This window comes from Silene latifolia, chromosome 6 (assembly GCF_048544455.1).
Source record: "Silene latifolia isolate original U9 population chromosome 6, ASM4854445v1, whole genome shotgun sequence".
Classification (NCBI taxonomy): Eukaryota; Viridiplantae; Streptophyta; class Magnoliopsida; order Caryophyllales; family Caryophyllaceae; genus Silene; species Silene latifolia.
The window spans coordinates 136,782,015-136,788,506 of record NC_133531.1 but is presented as its reverse complement, the minus strand read 5'-3'; the positions used below and the strand labels follow the sequence as shown (position 1 = coordinate 136,788,506).

The following is a 6,492-nucleotide window of genomic DNA, read 5'->3' as shown; positions in this document are numbered from 1 at the left end:
TAATACAAATCTCATTTCCTTAATTTCTCTATTGTTCATCTTTTATTTTGGGTAATTGAAGATTATTTGGGTTATTATTGGGAGATTGACAACCTTCCATCAATCATCAAGTACTTCTATTATTCTTTGCATTATTATTTTGGAATCATCATTAGGTATAATTCTCTTAATCCCTTTTTAGTTATTGTTAATCATCTTCATTTATTCATCATGTTTTGCTTTGTTAATATGATTGACAACCTTGTTAACATGTTAAACTTGGTAATGAGTGAGTAGTTTCCTTAACTAGGGTTAATGGGAAATTAGGGGAAACCAACATGGGGGATGATTCATGCTTAATTTAATATGTTCACATAATTTATTTGCTTGCTTGTTGTGATCTCAACTTATGCACATGTTATGTTTGATGAAATGCGAGCCTATGAATCCTTGCATTTTTTACCGATCACTTACCTTTTCAATGAGACTTGTAAGACATAAACCAACTCGAGTCTCATTAGACCATGCATATAGTTGAGTAGGGAGGATTAAGTCGACTTGTAGGTGTTGTACAATCTAATCGATTCGGCTCCGGGGCCCAAACCTACCTAGGATTGTAAGAGATAAACCAACTCGATCCTATCACAACAATAATGGCTTGCTTATAATTTGAGAATATGTTTGTATGATCAATTCCCAAGAATCCCCTATGAACTCATGACACCCTAGTGCTTTTAATCAATTGTTTACATCTCATTTTAGTCATCTTGCTTGTTTACTTTTATTGTTATTTAGTTTAGTGATCTTCTTATCTCAACCCAAATTGTGACACCCCTAGACACCACTACTTGCAATCGAAAATCCTACATCAATACCCGTCCCTTGGGATCCGACCTTTACTTGCCTCTTTACTAATAGTAGAGTTGTTTGTGAAGTTATAAATATTGTTTTGGTCTAGGTGCTCCTAACGACAAGTAACCGAAATCTAAGCTCAAAGCGGACCGACCAAAAATGGCGCCGTTGCCGGGGACGGTGTTAACTTGATTTGATTTTCTTTTGATTGTTATTAGTTGTGTCTTTCTTTGCCTTGGGGAAGTAAAACTCCTCAAGGTTTGTTCTAATTGTTTTCGAGTTGTTTGATATTTTTCATGTCTAGAAGATCACAAGGTAACTTGTTACCTATTGATCACGAAATCGAAAGGACTTTGACAACCAATAAAAGACTTGCTAGAAACACTTTGAGAAGTATTGGTGAGGTTGTAGATATTCAACCAAATACTATTGAGTTCATCAACCCTTTTGCACGAGAAGGTGAGGAGAACCCAACACAAAATCAACCACGCAATCATCCCACAATGCCTAAGTTTTCATCACATTCCGTACCAACCGAGGAGAACCTACCCAATGGAACTCCCACACCACAACACTTAACCGGAAATTTTATTGCAAAATCCGCATTTATCCAATTAGTCGAAAAAAGCCAATTTGGGGGGATGCCTAGTGAAAACCCTCATTCTCACATGGAGACTTTTTGTGACTATTGTGATGCAATTTCACAAACCGGAGTGACTCAAGACCAAATTCGATGGGTCTTATTTCCTTTTTCTCTAATTGGTACCGCGAAACAATGGTTAAAGAGCCTTGATAAGGCTACTCTTGGAAGAAGTTGGCTCTAGCTTTCTACAAAACGTTCTACCCTCCGGAAAAGACTAACATGCTAAGAGCTCAAATTACGAGTTTTAAGCAAAGGGACGAAGAATCTTTGTATGAAGCTTGGGAGCGATTCAAAGGAACTTGTCGCTCATGTCCTCATCATGGACTTAGCGAGTGGTTCTTGGTACAACAATTTTGGAATGGTCTTTATGAAGACTCAAGAAACATTCTCAACATGGGATCAGATGGTATGTTCACCGAAGTTGACGATAATCAAACTTGGAACAAGATTGAGGAAATGGCGGTCCATAATTCACAATATAGTAGACCTCGCAAGGCTACTAGAGGAGGAAAGCATGAAGTGGACTCTATTACTCAATTGGGTGCTCAACTTAGTGCTCATATTGATACCATCAACTTGAAGTTTGAAAAGGCTATGGCTAAGCTTGAAGAAGCCTCAAAATCCCCAAAGCAACATGTTAATGCCATGGTGGCATCTTCATCAATCCCAAATGGAATATGTGAGAATTGTGGAACTTTGGGACATATGACCAAACTGAATGTAGGGGAACAAATGAGCAAGTGAATGCTTTTCAAGCATACAAAAGTGGAACCCCTTATTCCAACTATTACAATGAAAACACCAAATTCCACCCAAATCTCTCATACAAAAGCCAAAATGTTCAAAACCATCAACCAACATACACCCCACCTCCCATGAGAAACCAAAATCAAATACCCTTTTACAACCAAAACCAAGGTTATCAAAATCAAACTCCATACAATCAACAAAATGACCAAGGTTTTGATGTTCAAAAAGCGGTCCTCCAAATGCAAAAGAATCAACAAGAATTTTTCACTCAAATGCAAAAAGATAGCCAAGCAAAAGACATCACCATCAACAACATCCTAGCCCACACAAAAATGTTCGAAACCCAAATAACCCAACTAGCATCTTCAAGCTCTCAAAGACAAAAGGGGCAATTACCACCTCAAAGTAATCCCCCAAGACATGAAACGGTTAGTGCCATCCACTTGAGGAGTGGTATAAGATATGAAGGGCCAAAGAAGCAAGTTGAGGATAAAGTTGTAGAGGCTAGTGACAAAGAAAGAGTTGTGCAAAACTCTACGGAAGAAGAACCCACCAATCAAGAAGTTTCAAAGAAAAGTGAAGAAAAGGCCAAAGAGAAGGAGCCCATCGTGATTAGACTTCCATTCCCGAGTCGTCAAGCTAAGCCTAAGTTTGATGACCAACTTGGAAAATTTATGGAGATTGTGAAGAATTTAGAAGTCTCGATTCCTTTCACGGAATTGATCAATCACGTTCCGACCTATGCCAAGTACATGAAGGACATCCTTACGAAGAAGAAATCAATCCGGAAGCTTGAGACTATTGCCTTCACTAAAGTGAGTAGTGCTATCCTTCAAAGGAGTTCACCTCCAAAACTCAAGGATCCGGGAAGTTTCTTCATTCCATGCACTATTGGTGACACTACAATCAACAAAGCTTTATGTGACCTTGGGGCAAGTGTTAGTGTCATGCCATATTCGGTTAGCAAGAGGCTAGGAATGGGAGAACTCAAATGTACCAACATCACACTTCAAATGGCGGATAGATCGACAAAGTCACCTTTAGGGGTACGGGAAGATGTTACCGTGAGAATTGGAAAATTCTTCATCCCGGTGGATTTCGTTATTGTTGACATGGAAGAAGACTCCAACATTCCTATTATCTTAGGAAGACCTTTCTTGTACACCGCGGGAGAGGTGATCGATGTGAAGCATGGAGATCTCACCCTTGAAGTGGGAGACGAAACCATCACTTTTAATCTTGACAAGATCATGAGAGCTCCCTGATTGCATGAGCCATGTTTTATGGTTGATCACTATAGCCGGAAGGATGATAGGAAGAAGTTGGAATTTCAATGGAAAAAGAAAGTGAATGATGCTCCATCAAAAGAACAAGGAAATTGCAACAATGAGAGCTTTAAAAGCTCACCCATGACAAGTGAAGAAGATGGCCCCATTGGTCAAGACAAGAAAGAAGGAGATTTGTCTTTATCAACTCAAGACATTTTTAGTGATCAAGTAGACGAAGTTTGCGGTCTTTGGGATGATGAGTTTGAAGGGATATTCAATCCCTATATTGGTAATGCTATGACCCAAGACCATCATGGAGAACAACAAGTGCAAAGATCTATTGAGGACCTTTATCATGATAATGAGCAAGCTTTCGACTAGTTCTTCAAGGTGTTGAGTAACATCAACAACACCTTGAACATGCCCCCTTGACATCTCACATTGGAATGAGAGTTTGGTGGAGTCCTCCCTAAACCACCATCTGTAAATATTCTAACTCCCTAACTTGAATTTCAATTATTACATTGCATTTTTGTCATTTTTGGATTTATATTTTTGTGCCTTAATCAAGATATTCATCATTTTGAAAGAAGTGAGGGAGGGGCTTATGATTTTATTGATGTGTAGTGCTTTACCTTAGTGTAGGAATAGCAATTGCCTAGGCTATTCATGCCTTTGTAGTGCCCCTACAACGAAGAGCACGAGAATTGAAGAATGAAAATGACACGGCTTACAAAGTACCCACGGATGGACCTGAATCCGTGTGGTCAAGGAAGAATCCGAGCGGCCAAATGGACAATCAGCTCGTCCTGAAGAAACCCGAGCGTCCAAGTTACTAGACGCTCGTCTGGTAGAGCTGCAGAAATCAAAAATCTGGTCTGACTGTGAATCCGAGCGTCTCAGCTGAGAAACCGCTCGTCTCATTCTGGACGGTCGTCCTTTAAGAAAGACGCTCGTCTTTTTGCTGCAAAAGTTTTGGATTTTTCACTGTAAAGGAATCCGAGCGTCCACCCAGAAAGACGCTCGTCTCACCACGAAGAATCCGCCCGTCTTTCCAGGAATCCGCTCGTCCTGAGGCGTCTTTCCCTGAGCCAAAATTTGAAGAATCCGAGCGTCCCGACACCTGATCCGCTCGTCTTCCCCTGCAGTTTCAAATGTAACGGGTCTTTTTTAAAACCCTCTTCTCCCATTCATTCTCATTTCTTCAACATACAAACACTACCCAAAACCCAAAACCCCCAAAATCCTCATCTTCTCCATCAACAAAAACAAAAATCCTCAACCAAACTCAACCAAATCAAATCCAAACTTCCTCACAACAAAAATTAATCACTCCTTTTGCAACAACAAGTGATTCAAACACCAAAATCTTCAAACCTTTGAGTCGATTTTCAAGATACAAAGCAACATTATTTTCATCCTAAATCGATTTGGGTATCACTAAAAATTGAAGATTTCAATCTTTCATTGGTGTAATCAAGCAAAGGAGAATGGCAAGAACTAAAGGAGGCAACAAGACACCCCAAAAGAAGACACTTTCCAAAAGGCAATTGGCTCTTCAAGCAAAACAAGTATCAAAGGCATTGGTAGTCCATGAGGCAAGGTTGGAGGTTCAAGAACAAAATCCCCCTATGGAAGCTACTACTTCAACTCCGGTCATTGAACAATTATCCAATTATCCGGAGGTAATTTTCACTTCCGACTCTCATAGGGAGAAATTCATTCTCTTTGCTAAGAAAACCATAATGCCTACTAAGTTTATTTGCGAAGATGAATTGTCAAAGTTGGGTGTCCTTGAACAAACCAAAACCTTCTTTGAGTCTATGGGATTGGGTAAATTGTTTACAATGAAAGAATTGACATACCCCTCCCTCACCTTGGAATTTTTAAGTTCTTCGAAAGTGACAAGGGTGGAGACTCGAACCAACATCGAGTTTCGTCTTGAAAATGTTGATAGACGCATAACTTATGGCTAATTGGGTAAGATATTAGGCCTTAGTGATAACCCGAAATATACAAAGATTCCTATCAAGTATGACCCCGCTCCTCTTTGGATGGCAATTTCCGGAAAGAAATTCATACGCTTTCATGATTGTCGTGCTCTCTTAGTCCACCATCCGGGCATTAGAGTATGGCATAAGGTCATTGGGAATACTTTGATAGCTAGAAATGGCACAAATCATCTTTCCAAGCTCGATTGGATTCTTCTTGAGTCGGCCTTGAACATTGGAAGGGAATTTACCAAGCCATACAATGCTTTAAGACTTTTGGTTGAACGATGGCTTAATGTCGATTGTGGCAAAGAAGGCACCGCCTTTATTGTCAATGGAGGACTAGTTACCCATTTGGCTAAGCATTTCAACCAGAATTTCAACAAAAACAACACTTATGTGCCGGTTAAAGGAGGCCATCTTATTGATATGAACACCATGATTCACAAGTTTAAGTGGGTCAAGCACAACACTCTTGACAACAAATATGGGTGGTTAACAAATGAAGCTAGATCCTTCACCTTGCCTTCCAAAATTTGCCGATTGAATGTTCACCGACCGAACTACCTTCTCCCACTCTCCGAAGAGACCGGGTACATCATTCAACAACAAAGGGGCGAAATTGCCGAGCCCTCCTCCTCCATTATCACCCCACCTTACCTATTTGAATACCACGAGTTCAAACCCAAAGATGTCGAAGTGGGAAATGATTACTTGACTCTACTCATGAGGGAAATGCATAAGCAAGCTTACAATGATAGAGTGGATGCTTACAAGGCCCAATATCCGCCCCTCCTACATCTAGTTAGGCAAGGACTTCTTGATCCGTCTTGTCCTTTGCCTAGTTGGGCGGATAGGGAAGTATTCTTTCCTAGCATTTCTAGTGGTGGTAGACCGGGTGGAGAGGAGATGGTTGTTGAAGAGGGTGGTGACCAAGAAGGAGAAGAAGAAGAGGTTTAATAAAAAGAAGTCCAAGAAGATGAAGAGGAAAGTGAGGAAGAACAAGCAA

General features: G+C 40.2%; 1 non-coding gene across 1 annotated transcript; it reads right to left on the bottom strand.

Annotated features, from left to right (window-relative positions):
* Positions 1-1,693: 1,693 nt before the first annotated feature.
* LOC141589241 (small nucleolar RNA R71) lies at positions 1,694-1,800 on the bottom strand. Its single transcript, XR_012520190.1, has one exon. It is a non-coding gene; the product is annotated as a small nucleolar RNA R71 (small nucleolar RNA).
* Positions 1,801-6,492: the final 4,692 nt, after the last annotated feature.